Raw genomic sequence first — 22,388 nt, 5'->3', positions numbered from 1 at the left:
AGTCCATTTCAGTTCACTGATGCCCAGAATGTCTATCTTTAATCTTGACATCTCACCAATAACCACATCCAATTTGCCCTGCCTCATAGATCTTACATTCCAGGTTCCAATGGTGTGTTGATCCTTAGAACATCGGATTCGCCGTTCACCACCAGCACCGTTGGCCGCTAGCCATCCTTTCGGCTTTGAGCTAGCTGCGTCATCACGTCTGGGGCTAGTTGAACTCATCCTCTGTTCCTCCCCAGTAGCATTTTGACCATCTTCTGACCTGGGAGTCTCATCTTCTGATGGTATGCCGACATATCTCTGGTTGTACTGATCCATTGAGTTTTCACGGCAAGAATACTGGGGTGGGTTGCCATTTCCTTCCCCAGGGATCGCATTTAGTCTGATCTCTCTGTCATGACCTTCCCATCTTGGGTGGCCCTTCAGGGTTTAGGTCATGGCATCATTGAGGTGCTCAAGCTCCAGCACCACGACAAGGTAACGATCCTTTGCTGAAGAAGCACAATATGCTTTGTGGAAAATACCTCTCCCTTTAAGAATCCCAGAGAGAAAGAGAGTTCATTTGGCCTGGGAGTGAGGGGTGGTAAGTAAGATGTGGTGAAGCTCTTGAAGAATCTTCTCTAAGTCCTGGTCACTACCACAGATAGCCAGAAGCATTATCTCTTGGGACACTTTTGTCATGAAACTCCCAGACTTGTCAAAAATAGGTGATCGCCATGTTTGTCCTCTCAACAGTCAGAGGACTGAGCTCCATTCTACAGGGAGGCATTCTCCGGGCACTGTGGTAAATCTCTCTCTCCATCCCTCCAGCCAGCCCTGGCAGATCCATATATGCAGAGGAAAAGACAGGAGACCTCAGAAGATGGGGCTGCCCACAGTATAAACAATCCTCCAAAGCCCAGACAACCAAACAGCAAAGTGCTGAGAAGTCTTGGCATCTCCCTCTTCTGGGGTAGATGACCTCACTAAGTCCTCTACATAAGGGTGATAAAGGTGACTGCTGTAGTTGCTGTCTGTCCTCTCCAGATGAAACATGCTGATGCAGAAGGCACCAGAGTGATTTTTGAAGGTTATGGAAACACAGGATTGGACTGCTTCATCCATGGCTGTTTGTAAGAGGAAGATCAACAGATTGAAGGACAATCAAGGGACTTTTTTTCCTTCAGACCACAGTTCTCTCAAGCACGCCCAGATTCACAGGCTGCTATGAACCACCACATAGCTTCCATATCTCATATTCCTCTGTTCCCCTTCCAAAGAGTTTTATGGAAAACCCAGTTCAGAAATAGGCCCAATATGCTGTTGCCCAGCTAGAGATGGAAAGTCTATTATCGTAGAAAAACAAATTCACCCAATTTTTCTGAGCTCCCCCCACCTCCAGCTGTTATTGAAACCCACCTCCTTGGCAAGTTGTCAAAATGAAGACCAGGGATAGCTGCTTCCATACAATTTAGATGCTGTGTTAAACTATACTGAGATTGGTTTGGTTTTGACTTATTGTGTTGTGTGGAACCCCACCATTATTCTTTACAAAATATGGCTTATGGCTTAGCATTATGTATAAACTCAACAATTTTGATTTATTCAAGAAATCATGGTCAAAGAAACAATAGTTTAGCTTTAATGAGCCCAGTCACAGAGTTGGAAGGAATTTTAGCCTAGCCTCCTGCTGATGCAGAGATGTACTCCTGGAGAATAGATACCTGGCTTCTCTATTTTATGCTTTCAAATCAGTACTGTAATTAAATATAAATACATATGTGATCCTTACTTTGCTCCACTTTTAAATGTTGCACAATTTTCTCATTGTGAGCTTAAGCTGCTTTGGGTATACATTTAAGGTGGGATGCATAGTTTAAAACAAACCAATACATATCTTGCCCTTACTGGTTTTTAGATCCAGAATCAGTAACAACCCTTGGGTTGTGAGGAAGGCCAGCATGCTGCGGTAATTATGGTATAGGACCAGGACTGGAGAGAGCCAAGTTCAACTGTACATTCAGCCATGGAAACTCATTGGGTGACTTTGTGCCAGTCACCCTCTCTCAGCCCAACCTACCTCCCAGGGCTGATGTTATGGCAGTAAAAAGAAGCCACCTTACACTGGGTTCCCAGAGAAAAGGTAGGATACAAAACTAAGAAACAATTAATAAGGTCATTTTTTCCTATTTGGGGAAACATTCAAAGGCAGCAGCTGGATGAAGGTCATTCCACAGGTCCTTTCCTAAAACCCATTTTATCTTAAAACTGATTGCTGAGATGGGAGTTCCACTCTCAAGGACTTGCAGCACTGACTGTTCTGCAGAGTCTGACGCCAATGGAAAGTCAAGTTATTCCTATTTAGGTTTATTTATAGAGCGAAAGTCATCTCTCCCCTCACCCCTTCACTGTCTCCATCTCTTCCCTGCCAAGGTCACCAGAAAGTCTGAATTGCAGCATATCAGTATTATGAGAGCCTTCCCTGCACTGCAAGCTCTGCAGATCGGCTGGGCTACAGCTCAGCTTCTACCAGTGTTTCTCAACCTTAGCAACTTTTAAGATGTGTGGACAAGCTGGCTGGGGAAATCTGGGAGTTGAAGTCCACACATCTTAAAGTTGCTAAGGTTAAGAAACACTAGCTTATACTAAACCAGGATAGCCACTGGCCACCTACCAGCTCACATGTCACTACAGAGCAGCCTTTCCCAACTTTCTGACCCTGAAAGAACCCATGAAATATTTTTCAGGCCTCAGGGAACCCCTGCACATTCAGGCTCAAATATAGGCCAGAAGTTACAAAATTATTACATTCATTTCATGTGTAGGCCTGTACAGTATATATGCATTAACCATACGTCCCGTTTTGAACGGGACAGTCCCATTTTTTTAACATTTCCAGACCGTCCCGTCATTTTAATATAAATGTCCATTTTGTCCCATTTTCTTAAAAACCTGACTTAAAAATTTGAAAGTTCCTGCAAGCCTGTCAGAATGCAGTCTGACTTTGAGTGGAAGGGGGGGGGAGCTCAGCAGAAACGGTGGGAAAAAAGCCGCAGAACTCAACCTGGTGGGAAACGTAAAAAGAAAAAAACAAGATCAGTTGATAGGCGGTGATCAAAGGGCAAGCCAATTGGTTCCTGCCTTGAAACAGCGGGAAGAAAAGAACATAAAAGCACAGCCAGATGAGGAATGGCTTGTTGGGGACAACCGTTCACTAGACTTTCCAGCCCAGCCTTGCCTTGCCTCTCGCAAACAAAGGAATCCGAAGATTCCCAGCCCGAGAAAACCGGGGAAGTTCCTGCCTGCCGATCCAGCCCGTCACCCAGCCCCGCTCCATTTTGCCATCCCAATGTCCCGTTTTTGTCTCAAGGAAATATGGTGAGCCTAATTAACAGTGTTCTGAAACTAAACATAAAGAATGAAACTTACCTCTTTAATGTGAAGTTGCTCAAATTTGAAATAATTTTAAAAATAAATTGTGATCTTCCAGGGAACCCCTAGTGACCTCTCGCAAAGCCCTAGGTTCCATGGAACCCTGACTGAGAAACCCTGCACTAGGGCAAATGATGATTGGAGTAAACTAGTGGAGAGGTCACTCTGAGAGTTGGCATCCTCTTGGTTCTGCTGATAAAAGGTCGAAAGATGGAAAATGCAAAGCCCCAATTGCCCTGAAGTTGGACAGCACTTGCTGTTTTTGGCCACAGGACTGGAAAATAGGAAGCTTCAAAGAATTTTATTTTCAAATGCGGCCAGGCATCTGGGATACAGATGATCAGTATAGGGGGGAAGGGGGAGTGGGCAGCTCTCTCTCCATCAATCAGCCAGGTGTTGCAGTATCTCAAGGGACATTTCTCTATCGCTTCATGTGAGGCTTCAAGATAGCATTTGTCTATCTTCTGCATCTTGAAACCTCACATTCTTGCATGAATTGTTTTCTCTATGTGCACCTTGCATGCCTTCCCATCTACATCTGCATTCGTGGTGTACCTTTGACATGAATCATTATCAAGGAACAAAGAGGAATATACATGTTCCTCCCTTATTATGACAACAAAGAAAGGTTAATGTTCATAGAGAGTGACATGCTCAATAGCCAAGACTACTTGAACAATGTAATACCATAAATCAAGAAACCCATTTATGCCACATAATCTGTTAGCATTTAAGGTGCCATGGTATTCTCTGTTGTTCTCACCACTTCCTAAGATTTGAATACAAACTTTTCTAAAGTTGGAAATTCCAGAAAAGCAATGTTGAAGTCCTGTTTTCTCAGAGAAAGTTGTGCACTATTAGCATAATTCAAAACATGTCTGTTTATTCAATTTTCCTTTTCTTATAATGTCCAGCCACTTCTAATGTGCAACTGAACTTACATACCATGCTGAAGTCTATCTTCCAAGTTTACTTATTCTGCTTGGTATCATACCAGTGTCCAATTCCTAAAATAGAATGAACTAAAATGTGCAAATCTAAAAATGCTGGCCACAGAATTAAGCACACTTAAGCCTATTGTCTTCAAGACTCTTAATTCCACTTAATTCTGTGTTGGATTGTGAGCAATGCTAGCTACTACGAAGGTATGCATAGCAGAATATTTTACATCTCAGACTGCAATCACATGGCATTTTAACTGGAAAATAGTCCTTACTGAAATAAATGGTATTTATCTTTGGGTAAGTATTCACAGGACTTGGCTATAAATCTTACAGTTTAGATATGACATTTTGCAGTGTAAAATAATACATACTTCTAACCTGCTATTCCAGAAATTTCTTGAAAGCATATACTACCAAATTCTACAGAAGTAGCTTTCTCTCTGCGATAGTACAGTAACTACTACTTCATACAAAACGCATTTAACTTTATTTGTCAGATGACGGGGATTATGTGGATGTGAAATCATTTCTCAGCTCTGCTCATGCTGGCTGTTTTCTGTTAAACAGATTGCTAACTGGAGCTTTTTCTAAGCAGCAGCTATTCCGATTTCATGAAGGGACTCCTTATTTTTTAACTAGCATTGCCTTGTACACACCGTGGCATTCAACTCTTGAAAAGTCCCCAATCAATAGCATTTGGTTGCCTGGATTCAGACAAAATGAAACACTTAATTACATGCTGCACAGCTAGTTTTGGAATTTGCCAACTCAGTATATATTGATGGGTATTAACTTACCTAACTGTAAAAGGCTTAAAGTAAGGGAGAATAAGTCTATAAATGTCATCCAGTCATGATAACTGCATGCTGAAGGATGACTACATTCTGAAACAGCATGGACTGATTAGAGGAATATATATATTCCTCTTCTGTTATATAGGCAAGGCAACTTTTCTTTCCCACATGAAAGAAGCCATGATGCAACCCAATAAACCACCACATGGTTTTCTTTGTCTTAACATTTTGAATGAATCCAGTCATTGGTTCAGAAAACCAATGTGTTTTAGAAAACATGCTTAGCATGTTACGAGAACCCAGCCAATGATGATTGTTTCAATTAATGATGGCTCAACAGACCTTGGCTTAGTCTGATTTGTGAACTCAGTTACTACCTCAGTTCTAGGTTCTTAGTCTGATTTTTGAACCAAGTTCTGCAATGCACGCAAACATACAAAGCCAGTGACATTCCTGATATTTTCTCTCCCTCCCTCCCTTTCTCTCTCTCTCATTTGGAGTAGTGGTTAAGGCATCAGGCGTGAGCTCTAGCCCTGCCTTAGGCACGAAGCCAGCTGGATGACCTTGGGCCAGTCACTCTCTCTCTCAGCCCTGGGAAGAAGGCAATGGCAAACCACCTCTGAAAAACCTTGCCAAGAAAACTGCAGGGACTTGTCCAGGCAGTCTCCAAAAATCGGATACGATTGAACGGATAAAAAAAATTAACTAGATATATGCACACACAGGGATACAGAAATATCTGCATAGAAATTGAATAAATAAATAAATAGAATATTGCAGTTCTCATGTTTCATGGCTGAAGGAAGAGGAGCTGGGCTGGGGTAGGATTGGGGAGGTGGCAAGCTTTGAGGCGGGGCTAGAGTAGCAGCTCAGCCATCTGTCACATCTTGCTCATTTTGCAGGAGTGCTTTCAAAGGAACCTGAGTACCAGATCCACCATACCACTCTCCTGCAACAGCATTAAACCCATGTCCAAAAGGAACCTGTGAAAAATGTACTAAACTGAACCTTGACCTTCTGTGTGTTGTGTTTGTGGGTAAAGAGTTGGATTCCCCCTCCCCAGATCCTACCAGGAATAAGGACTTGAAGGAAACCCCTTTAAAGTCCATGATAGAAACATGCTCCAGGCTGTAGGACTGCACAATGAGCAAGAACACTTTCTTAGCAGTGCCATCCAAAATGAGTGCTTGCTGGGGAGCAAGCAGTTTGCATTCCATGGAAGACAGGTGTCAGCAGTTTAATCCTGTTCCAGGCTGCAGGATTATGATCTGGGCAGGCACACTTTCTTTGCCACATGAGCCATAATGCAATCCTATGCTTGTTCATTTGGGAGTAAACTGAGCTCAGTGGGGCTTCCTCATTGATTTCCAAAGGAACCCTTCTGCTTCTTCCCCTCTGCTTCTGGAAACCAGGTGTCTGATCTACCTGCAGCCCAGGCCAAAATGGTCACAGATGGCAGGGCTGAGAAACCAGAGGGCAGGGAGCCTGCCCGCAGAGGGGTGAACCTCTGACTTTAACAATGGGATGGCACCGGTCATTCAAACAGCAAGACTTGTATCAGTAGAAAAGGGAAAAGGCAACGTCTAAACTGGAGCTGCTAAATTTGAATGTATGCTACCACTTTGGCAGGCGGGGAACAGAATAAAAATATCATCATGAGGATATGCCCTTTAAAAGCATTTTTCTGACAACTCAGGGATGAGAGTAATGTATGTTAGCATGACCATGAGGAAGTACAAAGTGGTGAATGTGTGTGTGTGTGTATGTATGTGTGTGTGTGTGTGTGTGTGTGTGTGTGTGTATATATATATCCATCCATCCCTCCATCCATCCATCCATCCATCCATATCCATATATATGGAGAGAGGCCTCAGAGACAGTCCAACACATAGTGGCAGGGTGTAAGAGGCAGGCAGGAATGGCATACACTGAACAGCACAACCAAGCAGCTGGTGTTGTGTACAGGAACATCTGCACAGTGTATGGGCCAGACCCTCCCAAGTCCAGATGGGAGGTTCCACAGAAGGTCGTGGAGAATAACAGGGCTAAGTTCCTGTGGGATTTCCATATCCAGACAGATAGGCAGGTACTGGCCAATCAACCAGACATCATGGTAATAGACAAGGACCAGAAGACAGCGGTGGTGATAGTTGTAGTGGTCCCAAGTGACAGCAACATCAGGAAGGAGTATGAGAAGCTGGAGAAGTACCAGAGCCTGAAGGAGGAACTAGAGAGGATGTGGAAAGTGAAGGCCAAAGTGGTCCCAGTGGTGGTAGGAGCACTCATGGCTGTGACCCCCAAACTGGGAGGGTGGCTCCAACAGATCCCAGGAACAACGTGATTGCTCTCTGTCCAGACGAGTGCAGTGCTAGGAACAGCTAAGATACTGCACAGAACCCTCGAATTCCCAGGCCTCTGGTAGAGGACCCGAGGCTGAGGAAGACACACACCAGCCATAGGGGTGAGAAGGGAATTTTGCACACACACACACACACACACACACACACACGTGTGTGTGTGTGTATGTGTATCCCAACACTTATAACAACAAAATCACCAGTTTAATTCATTGGGGGTTGCACAAATGCATTTATCATTTTAGGGGTTATGATAACACAAAGTTTGAGAAGCCTTGGTATTAGGGAATCACAGTTGATGGTGATGTTGACTTACTCTTTTGAATCTTAGCAGGGCCTCCCATGAGCAAGATTAGAGAGCTAGCCAATGTCTCACATATATACACCACACATAACTGTACAACTGTTTTGCCTTCCAAGTCTCAGGTTTAATGCCTGGTATCACCAGATCTGCATAATTACTTCAAGATTCCAGTCACAATGGAAGGAATGGATAAAACTTTAAGGAAATGACCAAACCAATCATCCTAACAGAGCTAATTTCAAAGTAGTTTGTACCACTCAACAGAGAAAGTGACATTAAAAAATGCAGGGCATATCACTATGTTATCTCCTGACTGGGATTGTTGATTCATCTCCCCCTTCCTTCAAAACACCCAGAGCAGTAAAAATGGTTCTATTCTTCTCACTACAAGAACCTTGTGAAGTAGACCTAACAACTGGCAGCTGAGGCATGACCTGAAACCTGGATATTCTCAATCTTATTTCAACACTAACCACTATACCATCCTGGTTCTCTGAAGTTAGTTAGGATATACTCTAAGCTGAAGGCGGGCAGAGAGGCTACACGGAGGTGGAGAAAACCATATTTGGTTTCAACCAAAGAACATATTCTTAAAAGTCAGCAACTTACTGTTCCACAAGACTCTTTGTTAATTTTGCTGTAACAAATTAATACAGTTACCCCATTGGAAGGTGATATTAGATGAATTGATATTAAAGAACTGAAACTGATTTGAAAGAAAGATACAATTTCTCCCCTTCACCTCTGGCCCAACGAGTTTTTCCGGCTAGACTTTTTAAGAGGGATGTAACAGTACACTGCAAACATCACTTTTTCAATCCACATTCAACTTTGAGAAGAGAGTAAGGATTTTATCTGTCCCCTGCTGGAAAGACTATGAAAGAGGATAATACATATACTGTACAGATATGTACACAGAGAGGAAAGATTCCTCAGATATAGAGAGAAATCTCTCTCTTCTTCCATGATAAACACAGGAGCCCATATGGTCCATTGATTTCCCAGCAGTTGGAAGAGACCTGCCTTTTAAAGCACAATAAATTAGGCAATTGTATTCTGATAACTAAGCAAAGAACAGTTACAGGCCCTGCGGGGGATCACCAGCCAGTAACCTGTTCTGCAGGATGCTGGCACGGGGTGAGGGTGGGGGGAGAAAGACCCTGCTCGTGGGAGAGTGGGAGGAAGAGAGAATGCCTTACAGTAAGCAGCCATGAACTTTCTCAGCACCCTATGCCGAAGACTGAGCCTCTGTTAGCTGAATGCAAGGTCAGAAGGGCCCCAGCATTTGTTCCACCCCCACTGTGCTCACAAAGGACTCCCAAGAATGGACAATGAAAACTGCAAATACTGGGGTCACAGAGCTCTGAGCAAAAGGAGGCCCTTCTGCAAGTCATATTGCTTGGGTGGGTGCATCATCTTCTTGGCCAACTGCCAGCCATGAGGAGGAGGACCACAAATGTAAGAAAGGAGGACTGCGTTTACAGGGGATGCCATGTAAAAATGGGTGGGCTTCTGTCTAAGCCATCTGTCCCAAGCCAAGTTGCGGGCAGAGCTTAAGTATGATGCCAGGCATTGGCAGAGAACATTATTTCACTGCCAACAACTCTCCTTCCCTCTTCAAAAATTCTGGGTTCTTGAGGCTTAAGTGTTACTGTGATTGCCCAAAGAACTGAAGAACGCCAGAGTGGGAACCTGCATGCACGCATAAGCCCACACCCTCTTCCAAGGCCACCTTTCAGAATCAGTTTAATCCAAACAGCCTGTCCTCATCGGTTGTCAGCCCTTCAAGGTAGACCAGACTAGAAAACCAAAGTGATGAATGCTAATACTACTTTTATAATATGGTGACAGTAACAGAATCTCACAAGTTGGAATACTCTCCCCCCACCCCTCTCTTTATCTTCATGAGAACTAGGGAGGGTTAAGCCGGAGATGCTTTCTCCAATTACATTTCTGCTGTGGACTCAGATTGCTGACCGTTGTCTTGGTTGTGGCGCTCCCTCCTGTTCTTCAGGGTTACTCCTGCAGCCCATTACACCGGTGCTCCTGGTGGAAGAGGACAGGGACTCTGCAGCATCGCCCGTGGCTTGGCTGGAGGAACTTCAGAGTAGCCACTCAGCGGATACAGCTCAGACAGCCTTCCCTGCCAGGTATTCACCAACAGGCTTGGTTCTTTCCATTCCCCGCCAGCACAGCATCTGCTAACCCGGGCTGATGAGAGAGTTGTGGATCCACATATCCGGAGGATACACGTTTGAGAGCAGCGCTGACCTGGAAAGTTCAGGGCTGCGGTTATGTAGGTTTAACCTCTATGATCTTCCTAGCCTAGTCCAGTGTTTCTAAAAGTTGGCAACTTTAAGATGGGGGGAGTTCAGCTCCCAGAATTCCCCAGTGGGAATTCTGGGAGCTGAACTCCCCCCATCTTAAAGTTGTCAAGTTTGAGAAACACGGGACTAGATGGTCCGCGGCGTGACTAGATGGTCCTACTTTGAAACTCGGGGGGCCGTTCCTGCCGCCACAGGACTATTGACCGCGCCATAGGCTGTTCTAACCGTAAATCAGAGGCAGCAAAAGGCAGCCCGTGTGCGGAGAATCGCGGGGCGATGGGGGCTGGGGGGCGTGGTGCGTTGGGAGCGCCCCACGGCCCGAGCGCCGTTTCTCGGGCGAGGGCCCCGCGCTCCGCTCCTGCCTTACGCCTCTGCTGGCTCCCTCTAGGCTCTGAACTGAGCTCCACCCAGGGACTCTTCAACGCTTGACGTCTGCGGGAGCCGCTTCGGGCCAGCCGCTGAAGCCAGTTCCTCCCCTTTCGCTTTTGCCGGCGCTCCGGGTGGGAGAGAGCCAGGCGGAGGCAAGTGGGGGCAGAGGGAGAGAAGGCGGCCGGCGCCTCGTGCTTCAGCCCGACGGCCGGCCGGCCGGCCAGCCAGGCAGAGGAAAGACAACACCAGGAGCTGGTGGGATCTTTCTCTACTGACCGATTCCCGTTCGGCTTCGGAAGTGGCTCTGAGCGGCCGGCGGGGCTGCGGGATCAGGTGGGTTCCACTTCCTTGTCTGTTCTGCCCGTTTCGGAAGCGGGATGTTGTTGCCGACCAGCGAACCGCGCCGAGCCCTGAGCCGGGGTCGCAGTGCTGGTCGGCTTCAAGCTGTTTCTTGCCTGGAGGAGAGACCGACCTCTCTCTCGGGCCGTTGCTCCGCTGAAGCGACTGGTGTTTGCCGGGGATCTGGAGAGTGAGGAAGAGTGGAGGAAAGTGCTTCCCCCTTGTTGGTTGCCCAGCGACAAAATATCCTCTCTCCCCAACCATTAATCGACGTGGACCTGCCTGGGAACCTCTAGATATGTTTGGACTGTAACTCCCAGAATTTCCGAGCAACTTCTGCCCTGGGCAGGCGCCGCTTTGCCCAGCATCTTTATTCGTGCTATTCCACACCTGCAGGCTGAAAGCAAGGGACACAGTCGCACTACTCCCCAGAGCAGGGCTGAAAGTGGGCTAAAAGAGGTGCTCCCTTGCCTTTGGCAAACCTGAGGGAGAAACAAGATGCCAGGAAGAGACTCGGACCATGGAATATTAAATTGGAAGGGTGTTACGGTCACGTGGTTCATCGCCATCTCCCCTCCCCCTCTTCCCCATTTCACAGCCAGGCAAAATCTCCCCATCATAGCTTTTGAGGAGTGAAAGCCCGGAATTGGGACTTAATAATTAGAGCTCTTAGATCCTGGTGGTCCCACGGAAAGGGCATCAAGGTCTTGCATGCTGAGGGTGAAGTTAGAAGGCGTACTCCAGGTTAACATTGGTCTTACTTCTAAATAGCAATGGCAACAATCCTGGAGGAGCCAGTGCTGGACCTGAATGGCCTGTCCCCTTTGAGATGAGGAGATACATCTCTGTAGCCACAGAGATGGTGGGCCAGATCATGGGAGTGGGAGGGTTGAAGAGGGGCAGGTCCCCTCCTGTAGGGGACACCTTCACCAGCTGCTGCCTCCCATCTCTCTGAAGAAGGGATGGGGACGACGGGTCTTTAATCTGCATTCACTGCTTAGAAATCTTGATTCTGGAAACTAGACAACATTCCCAGCATCAGCACTTCTCCCTGCAAAGCCACGGAAGCCAGCCTGAGTGGAAGGAGGCCAGGCCTTTGTGGGAGAGGGGCATCTTATTTTGGGATGGGGGGGGGGGGTTGCAGGAACATAGTATTTGTTTCCTTCCTTTCCTTGTCTCCTGCCTTTAATTTTGTGTTTTATTATATAGAGTAAGGATCTGAGATTTAAAACTGATGTGGGCTGACATCACTGAGTCAATACTAGCTTCTGTAACAGCTCTCCTATTTTATTGCTTTCCTGTGTGATTGGTGTCTAGCATCACTGGAGGAAAGACAGAATCACAGAACTGGAGGGATCTTGAAGGTCATCTAGTTCAACTCTCTGCTTGATGCAAAAAGTTCAGAAAAAGAAGCATCTCTGCTAGATGACTAGCTAGTCACTGCTTAAAGACCTCCTGAGAGAGAACAGAAGAAAAAAACATTTTTTTCTTTTTTTGCTTATTGTCAAACTCCTTTGGGTAATTAGTTTCAAAGAGCTGGATGCTCTTTCTGTAAAGGTGAAGACCCCCTTGAGTCAGGCCTGATTTCTAGTGACTGCATGGACATAGCTATATAGTTTTCATAGCAATGATATGGAAGTAGTTTGCCGCTGGTTTTTCCCAGGATGTTTTTCAACTTCCCAATCTAGCCTATGGCCCTGGAATTTCCTGGTGGTTGCCCATCCAAGTATTAACCAGACCAGACCCTACTTAGCTCTTTAAAATCAGCTGATACCTGCTAGAGATCTCTCCTAATATTTAAGCTAACTTCTGGAATTAAAATTCTATCCTGTAGGACATCTGAGAGTACATCTTTCTCATATGGGACAGCCCTTTCAGCTTTTGAAGCTCTGCTTCATCCTGCCTCTGGTTCACGTATATCAAGGTCTTTTAGCATTTGCTCATGGGATGTATTTCTGATAAATCTGACAGCCTTCACTTTCCTCCTCTGAACATATTCGTATTTCTCTGCATCTTCCTTAAAATACAGTTTGTTGTTTATTCGTTTAGTCGCTTCCGACTCTTCGTGACTTCATGGACCAGCCCACGCCAGAGCTTCCTGTCGGTCGTCAACACCCCCAACTCCCCCAGGGACGAGTCCGTCACCTCTAGAATATCATCCATCCAGCTTGCCCTTGGTCGGCCCCTCTTCCTTTTGCCCTCCACTCTCCCTAGCATCAGCACCTTCTCCAGGGTGTCCTGTCTTCTCATTACGTGGCCAAAGTATTTCAGTTTTGCCTTTAATATCATTCCCTCAAGTGAGCAGTCTGGCTTTATTTCCTGGAGGATGGACTGGTTTGATCTTCTTGCAGTCCAAGGCACTCTCAGAATTTTCCTCCAACACCACAGTTCCAAAGCATCGATCTTCCTTCTCTCAGCCTTCCTTATGGTCCAGCTCTCGCAGCCCTCGCAGCCATATGTTACTATAAAATACAGTACCCCAAACTAATCACAACACTCCAGTTGAGATTCATCTTGTACAAAATAAAATGAAAATATTAGTTTGATTTAGAAACTACAGCAACCTAAAATTGCATGAGGTTTTTTTTTTTTGCAACTGCATCACATGATTTGACTGATACCTGGTGTGATCAGGGGCAGTTTCATCTGAAATTCTGTACTGTTGCCTGATGGAGTATTCCCCAATCTGAACAAATACTTTATTTGCTTGCTTGCTTGTTTTATTTTACTTTCTTTACTTTATCCAACTAGTTTTATGACATCTGGCATTAAAGATCCATTTTGAAAGATATTGGACCCAGCATGCAGTCCTGTGAATAACCCACTCAAAGCCTGCTTATGGTTTGATAAAGAATTATTTATAAGCACTATCTGAATATTGTTTTCCAGGCCATTGGGAGTTAACCAGGTAATGATATTACCAGCATTATACCAGGATTTTCCAGTCCTAGTGTAAAAAAATGGCCATTGATGACAGATACCAGCACTCTTCAGAGAGTTGAAGGGTGTTTGAAAGAATAAAGATAGGCTTTGAACTATTCAGACAACCAGGCCCTTCCAAGTCAAGAAAATTCTTACCATCAAATAGGATGTATGTCTATTGTAGCTGGGACAGGCTAGTTTCTTCTAATACTGTGAATACATGACAGAAATTGAGGTCTTATCTTCCTAGCATCTGAATATATTAATCTAGTTAAGGCTAATCTACATTTGGCAGTAATGGTTTGGTTATGATTTCTTTTTTCTTTTACAGTTAAGATCCTTTACATTAGGAGATAGTTAATTCTGTTATTTGGTTTATTATCACTATGAGCCTGGCTTTATCACATCTGTGTAAAGATTTCTTCTTGCATTACTCAAACAGGGCACCGCCTATTTGAGCCCAGTTCCTAGTGAGTGCATCCACATGGTTTTCTTGGCAATGGTACAGCAGTGGTATGCCCCTTTATTTATGGCTTTTCGGAGGCTTTTTCAACTGTGCAATCCAGCCTGCAGCCCTGAGATTCCAAGGTAGGCCCCATCCATGTACTATCCAAGGCTGAGCTTGCTTAGCTTCAAAATCAGTCAAGGTCAGCTAGATGCTGCCACCTGCTGAGATCTCACATTATGTACCTCCACTTGAGCCCTTATATGGGCCAGTTCATTGGAGCCACAACCTTTCCCCTGTAAAGCGGAGCATTGCCTAACAACTTCATGTCTCTCTTTTTTCCATCTGCTTGATCTCTTCCTCTGAGGAGGAAGGAGGCCCAGCACCCAGGAGTATGCCTTACCAGCTGACCAGCTTGTCACCCAGTCCATGTACAGTAATAAATGGGCTTCCAGTAGTTTTTCTGGCACAGCTTGCTTTCTCTGGCAGCATCATGACTGTGAATCTTCCATTTAAAGGAACAGCACATGGACAGAGAGCAAACTACTCCATCGCAGTAGTAGTAATCATTTCAAGGATTCTCTTATCAGCGGACTATCAGCCAGTGAGAAAACACGGAATTTGTCAGACTTTTACCCAGAGTGACATCAGAGTTATCTTTTTGCTTTTAAAGAGCCTCAGAAACTGCGGAAAAAACCTCTGGGGGAGACAGAGGGCAATATGCTCTGAAGGCTGGAGTTGTCCCCGGAGAAAAAATGGCCATTAGATTCAGTAGTCAGATTTGTTATGCAAATGGAGCCTTTCTAGAGAAATGAGCTTCCCTTCCCAAGTCAGGACATTTTTTTCCTCTGTTGGGAATGTCTGATGAAGCCCAAAAGAGGCATTTTATGTTAATTTAAAATTTTGTACACTACCCTTCAAAACTGAGGTTTTTGTGGTATTTTCCAATACACTGAAACCACTATCTATACAATATATGAACAATGAATCCACCACAGCTGATAGATTAGTTGAAGAAAAGTTCCAGGCAACTCATACATTAAATGTATTTTACATATGTTGAAAACAAAGGCTGAGCCTGGCATCTTAGAGACTTGGAGAAAGGTTTCCAAGGGAAGGGATAACCTCTGAGGGGACCAGCTTCTAGGGTGCCACTTTCCATCCAGGAAAAAATCCCTGGGATGATTATGATGATGAGGATTTTACCTGATTAATGTTACTGCCTTGAATTTTAAAATATTGATCCATCTGATTATTTCAAATATTAAAGACTGCTTCTCTCAAAAAACAGCCCTGGGTACCAAAGAGTAATGGCTGGGAAGTTTGGGCCTTTAGGGCTGAGAAAATAAATGGATTGCAAGAGCAATCAGAAGCTGTTCTCCACCCCAAGCATCCCCAGCCCAAACCTGAGAAAGATGAAGAAAACTAGACCCTCTGGGAATATTGAAACCTGTTTGGACCACTGACTCAATTCCCCTAAATACCTCCTGGGGACAGTGTGTTACAGTCTTCCCCAAGCTGGCACCCTCCAGACATGTTGGGCCTGCAAGCCCCAGAATTCCTAACCAGCATGATCCAAGGCTACAATCAAAAGTGATCATGCTAGGCCTTCTGGGGAGTGGAGTCCTAATGCATCTGAAGAGTGCCAGTCTGGGGAAGAATAAATCAGGGCTCCTCTCTCAAGGGAGACAATGGTCATATGATAATGTTCTCATTGTGGCCTCTAGAGGGCAGTGATGGATATTAGAAATATGAGTGAGCATCAATAATTTGGGGCACTGATTATTATAGCAGTATACAGTCAGAGAAATGAATTGCCATCCTTATGAGAACAACAGCAGTTAAACACAGAGATCACAAGGAGAGCTCTCAGAAGGTCAGTGTCCCACCTCCTGACTGCCATAGGTCTTGGAGAAACAGAAAATCCTCCCCCTCACATGATGCAAAAAAGGAGATAAAAATCACTACTCTTCCATTCCGCTTCATATATGCACATCCGTGTTGTTATGATGAGAAGCTATGAGAAGGATGGTGGTTTGCAAAGTGAGAAAAAGAAAAAAAATGTCCAAGCCACTATCACTTCATTGAATTTGATAGTGTGCTTTATTCTCTTCTATTGGAAAGTGTGCTTTGCCAAATATTTTTAAGCATGGTTGCATGCTGCTATAACAGACTGAGGAGGAAAAGTAAGTGTGAAATAATGTAGACAGGATCCAGGAATTTCATTTTAAAAAGCACCCCAAGTTGGTTTAATTGCAGAATCCTACAGTTCTTCTTGCCTGAATAATAGACCATCCAGGGGTTAGATTCGCCTTCTCTTCTGTGGGGGACAGACTGCAAAGCAACTGGTTGCTTAGCGGGGCTTTTGCTTGGGTTCAGGAAGCAAGGAGACAGGAGTCCCTCCCTGTGGGAAAACAGAGGGCCCACAAGCTTGAGCACTGCAAAAGAGAAGACCAGCTTAATTCCCATTTCAAATAAACTGGTATAGTGTCAGGAACAAATGGGCCAGTCTGAGCCACACATTTATGACAGAAGATCGTGCAGATCAGGAAGTGGAATGTGATACTCAAAATGTTCCAGCCTTAAAACAGGTCCTATGTCTCTCTCTACTGTTATGCAAAGATGCCTACCACCCTGTCCTCTCAATGGAGACTGAATGTCTAGGGCTGTGCAAAGCACTGAAAAGAGTGGCTTTGCAAAGCAAATAAGCCCAAAGGAATCTTCTTTCTGCAAAGCATATAAAGTGGCTGCATTCATTGCAATGCTTGTGCAACTGCTTTGAAAGGTGCCTCAGGATGTCTGCCCATGTGTGCGCATGCACAGATAACCCGTCTGCCAAGATTGCTAGCAGAGCAGTTCTGGGTGCTCATAGACAGACCCATCTGTGCAGACAGCCAGGGACAGCTTTCAAACTAGCCCCTGAGCCTTGCAAAGGAGGGGGCAACTTTAATACTTGGAAGGGAGGTGCCAAAGAAAATCCTATTCTGAGAAAGAATAAATAAAATTTCCCCCCAACTAAAATCAATACTTACTCTTCCTTCATACTTTCCCTCAGCAGCAAGCAATCCAGTTTCATTGTAGTAGTAAGTATCAGTCATTGTCTCCTTCTGTGAAATTGATGTCTAATCTTCTGAAGATAATTTACATTTTATACCAAAGAACCAAGGAAAAGTGAATTTTGCAACCTTTTTAAATCCAGCGATTTTGAATGCATTTCTCTTGATTTTGCTATTAGTAGGTTATGGGGAGGAACTATACGGAACAATGGAACCCTTCCCCTTGACTGCTAAAGGAGACCTATTTAGAAATTAGCTTGTTCTGTGTAAATGTGCACTAAATCAGCGTTTAGCCACTTGTCTGAATTCTGAGATTTCACCACCTGGCTCATCTTCTTCAAGCCTTTCTGAATAGCCATATAATTCTTAGCACCTAAGCAAGGATAGCTGTAAAGTTCCTGGTTCAGATTTGATATCAACTTAGAAATTCATGTTTGTTTATTACAATAGAAACCTGGATGCTAACTTTGGCACCCAGTAGCCAAAGTGCATTTACATTGTACGCCCTGATCTTCTCATTGCACAGTTTGCTTCTCAGCTATAAATTAGTGCATCCAATTTTCAAAGGAAAAGCAATTGCAATTAAGTCTGCTTAAGTAATGATTTTGAGCACTATAGTACTTTGGAGGGGAGTGTAGCTGGTAGAGGAAGTTGCCTGCTCCCTTTCCATCTGCAGGGCTTTTCAGAGCTACCCTTAGATTGAAAAAGCAAAGCGCTATTATCCTGGCTCCGGCAGAGAATAATTCTGATACAATAGTCACATCAGTCTTACTTTCTGCTAAGTGAAAGAAAGAAAGAAAGAAATAGCAGAGTTCTTCCTCCCAGAATCAGTTTCTTCCTAATTCTGAGTAGCATAGTATATCCTCACTTAATCCTTGTGTCTTGCCACGGTTTTTATGCAGCCAAGACTGAGAAGGCAATGGTTTGCAGAATGCTGGACAGAGGTTTTGAGTATTAACATGCTCCAGTGACTTCACTGGGACCTGAAGTCACTGAAAAACTACTGTTAAGGCACAGCTGGGCTCACATGGGACAGCACACTCTAGTTTGTGATTTAATTTGCTGTGTGATTCAGAAAGTCTGGATAACTCCATCTCTGAAACTGGCAGATAAATTTATCTGTAGAATCCTTCCCAGACTGCTGCTTATCTCTGGATACAACTTTCGCTTCCAGGTACTGCCATGGTGTATACATTTCTGGATGAGTAATAGCAGAGCAGGTCAAAGAAGCAAAGGCATCCATGTTATAGGAAGACAAAGAAGGGTGAAACAATTAACAGTGGTGTGGGTTGATTCAGTGTGATCAGTTTGGATGCTGTGCTAAGCCATAATATCCTTAACCACGGACTATTGAATAAATCACATTTTGGAGGGCTCATATCATGCTGTGCCATCAGACATGATTTCTGAAACATCATGACTAGATTAATACTGTAAAGCGAACCCAAAGAAACTACATAGCACAACTCAGTGTAAGAAGCAGTCAGTGTCTTGAAAAGGTTGTGAACAGCTCAGACCCAAGTTTGGATAATGAGAAAGAGTGTAATGATTTCCTGAGTATAAAGTTAGCCAATAGGGGTGTTGGTGGAAGGGTGGGAGGACAGAGTTGGCCCTGTAGGATGGGTGCTGAAACAGTCAGTAACTGCCCACTAATGGGATCCAGTGTCACCAAAATACACAAGTTAATCCTAATGTGAAAGAAGGTTTTATGAAACCTATTTGCAACTCACCAACTAGATTCATACTTTGCTGTAAGCCATTATGCAGTTTGCTTGATTTTGGCATCCTGTGTTATGTGAACTCAGTCATTGTGGTTTGCAAATCATGTTGTATGGCTTAGTGTGATATGTGAACCTATCAACTGTGGTTTATTTGGCAAAGGTTATTAAGCAAGCATGGCTTATCTTCTGTTCCTTGAGCCAAGGATATCACAGAGAAGAAATGTCCTTTGCCACTCCTTCAGTGTGTTTTATGTTTATAAAGAGATGAAACTTGGTAAGAGTTTCTATTTGAAAAGGCATAACTAATCTTGTACTCATCTCTTTCGGTGCTTCATTCGGTGCCACTGACATCCTTTGCATTTTCATGTAATAGTATCCCTTGCTAGATTAAAGGCAAGTCCATCCAGTCTTTTTCACAAATATCCCAGATAGCACTAAAAAGTACTTGTGATAGTCTGCTCACAGTGACTCTAGAGAGCACTGTGGGCTGTCTCTTATACTGACGGCTTGAACCTATCACACTGAATTATCATTTTCAAGAATATCATACACCTTTCTGTTCAAATGCTTCTGCCTTTTGCAGACAAAAGTATAAGTGTTCTCAATCCATGACAGAGCGTGCTTGCTCTGTAATCCTGCATGGCAACATAGCTCATGCTAGCTCAACAGAGGGAGTGTTGCACCACCACATTTAATAAGTTCTAATAAAGCCTTTACTTGGAGGAGGGCTATTGTCTCCAGTGATCACATCATACAACCTTTATGGGCTGCAGCTTAAATGTGTTGACTTTGATTAGGATCACAAAGAATTCATGAGCCCAGAAAAGGCAGCTTGCACTTTCAGAATTGTCAAATTCTGTCTGAACGTCTATTAATATTTGTTCTTCTTTTTTCTTTTTGGTGCTTTTGAGTCAGTGTTGACTCCTGGCAACTGCCTGGACAAGTCCCATCAGTTTTCTTGGCAAGATTTTCGGAAGTGGTTTGCCATTGCCTTTTTCCTGGAGCTGAAAGAGAATGACTGGCACAAGGTCCCCCAGGTGGCTTTGTGCCTAAGGCAGGACTAGAACTCACAGTCTCCTAGTTTGTAGCCTGGTGCCTTTACCACTACACCAAACTGGCTCTTCTATTGCATCTACTACCACAGAATTCCTGCAGCCCTTACAGAGCCAAAATGGCATCATTCATTCATTCATTCATTCATTCATTCATTCATAAGGAGACCTTAACAGGCTGGAAGGAACCCGAGTTTTCAGAAGTATCAACAATCTTAAGGAAAAAAAAATATTGGGAGAGAGTATATAAGAAAGGAGAAATAAAAACAGAATAATAAGGACTGAGCATGCTGTGTGTGCATGGAATCTTGACTGCCGATAGGATGAGAAATGGACATTCAGGGAAGGAGAATTGTGTTGAATAAAATGGAATTCTAACAGACACCTTCTACACTGCAGTATTTATTTACAGGTGTTAACCATAAGACTCAAAGAACCCCTTGCACGTTATCCAAAAAGATATCTGCAAAAATCTACAGGGCCTGCAACCAATTTGCAGGTGCACACATCCCTATCACAGTTCTAAAGTTAATCAAGCCACTTGGTGAGTGGGTGGTAGTCTCTTTGTATTTCTTTGTTCTACATGGCTTAACAACTCCCAGAAAAGGGAGCTATGTGCTCACCTGATGTCTGGACAAGGTTCATTAGTTGACATTTCAGCCATGGAAAAGTTACGAGAAAATCCTCCTGCATTACAGCATTACACAGCATCTCAATAATTGCTAGAGGAAGCTGGCATCCCTTAACGGCCAGAGAGGCAAGGAAATAATTGCAGCAGACAAATGGGCTCAGAGGTGGCCTTCTCCTCATGAAAAGAACTGGCTGGGTGAAGATTCATTCAGAAAAAAAGCAAAATAGGATTGAAGTAAATAAAGACATAGGAGGAAAAGGGCTAAATCCACTGTCTTTGCTGGGATCACAGCCTTTCCTTCAGCACACCGAAGAAAAATTCTGTAGTTTTACTTTTGGCATCTATACTGAGGAGTGCATTTACTGATTATGTAATGGATGATAGGCATTCTGCAACCCCAGAGATTATGATTACCTAAGAAAAGAGTCAAGCCAGACCTTGGCCATAGATTGCGTCCAAATGAGTCATATGGGCAAACCAAGGAGTTAGTAGCAACAGTACTCATGTGCCATAACTAACTTTTCAATCAGCAAGTGCAGTTGCTTTCAGAATATTACTCTGGATGGCAACAAGAAAGATATCAGAGAGGCAGCTACTAATGGAATTGGCATGTGTTTGGGGCAAGGCAGACATAATTAGACTTCATACATGGATGTCCTAGGATTAACACTTTCTGTTCCCCATACCAATCTACTTTACCTTTTGCTCCTCACTGACATAGCCCAACATTTAGATGGGCTAAAGTAAAGGTAAAGGTTTCCCTTGACGTAAAGTCCAGTCGAGTCCGACTCTAGGGGGCGGTGCTCATCTCCGTTTCTAAGCCTTGGAGCCGGCGTTGTCCATAGGACACTTCCGGGTCATGTGGCCAGCATGACTCACGGAACGCCGTTACCTTCCCACCGAAGCGGTACCAATTAATCTATTCACATTTGCATGTTTTCGAACTGCTTGGTGTGCAGGAGCTGGGATTAACAACGGGAGCTCACCCCGCCGCGCGGTTTCGAACCGCCGACCTTCCGATCGACAGCTCAGCGGTTTAACCCGCAGCGCCACCGCGTCCCTTTAGATGGGCTAGCACCTGATAATATCCTTCCCAGGTCAGGCAAAAGAGTCAGTTTCATTTTTCATCTACTTTAGGTGCATACTCATACAGTATATACCTTAAGGCAAGACTTGAAAGGAGGGAGTGCAACCATCCTTGCCCTTCTGGGCCTCTCATCAGCCTTATCAGATACTGTCAACCACAGTATATTTCTGAACCACTTGCAAAGGATGATAGTTGGAGGCACTGTAATATGGTGGTTCTGCTCCTTCCTAAAATGGGGCAATCATGTGCTGTTTGCTGGGGGAAGAGGTTGGACCCTTGAATGCTCTGTTATGGAGTGGGTTTGGTTCTTTCCCCTATCCTATTTAATATCTATATGAAGCCCTGGGAGAGATTATTTATTGGTCAGGGAAAGATATCCATATGCAGATGATTCCCTCCCCCCTCCGTTATGTACCCTGGTCCCCACTGGATATACAGTAAAAATTCTGAGTGTGTTGAGGCTGTCAGGTTGGATAGAGAGAAACAAATCTCTATCCAAGCAAGACAGAGTAGCTGCTGATTCCATGACAATTCTTGATGGGGCTATGCCCAAATACGAGAGATTTTACCCAAAACAACCAGCCAACCCTGAATGTATCACAGCAAGTCTCTGAGAGTTCTGT

The 22,388-nt window shown here is 44.3% G+C and overlaps 1 protein-coding gene across 1 annotated transcript in view; it reads left to right on the top strand.

The window, feature by feature from the left end:
- Positions 1–10,549: 10,549 nt before the first annotated feature.
- Positions 10,550–22,388, top strand: part of SEMA3B (semaphorin 3B) — a 51,895-nt gene continuing 40,056 nt past the window's right edge. The window contains exon 1 of the mRNA XM_063291983.1: positions 10,550–10,845. The gene's annotated coding sequence lies outside the window, so the exon portion shown is untranslated. The remainder of the gene's footprint in view (positions 10,846–22,388) is intronic.

This window comes from Candoia aspera, chromosome 2 (assembly GCF_035149785.1).
Source record: "Candoia aspera isolate rCanAsp1 chromosome 2, rCanAsp1.hap2, whole genome shotgun sequence".
Classification (NCBI taxonomy): domain Eukaryota; kingdom Metazoa; phylum Chordata; class Lepidosauria; order Squamata; family Boidae; genus Candoia; species Candoia aspera.
This window is presented reverse-complemented; position numbering and strand designations above follow the sequence as displayed.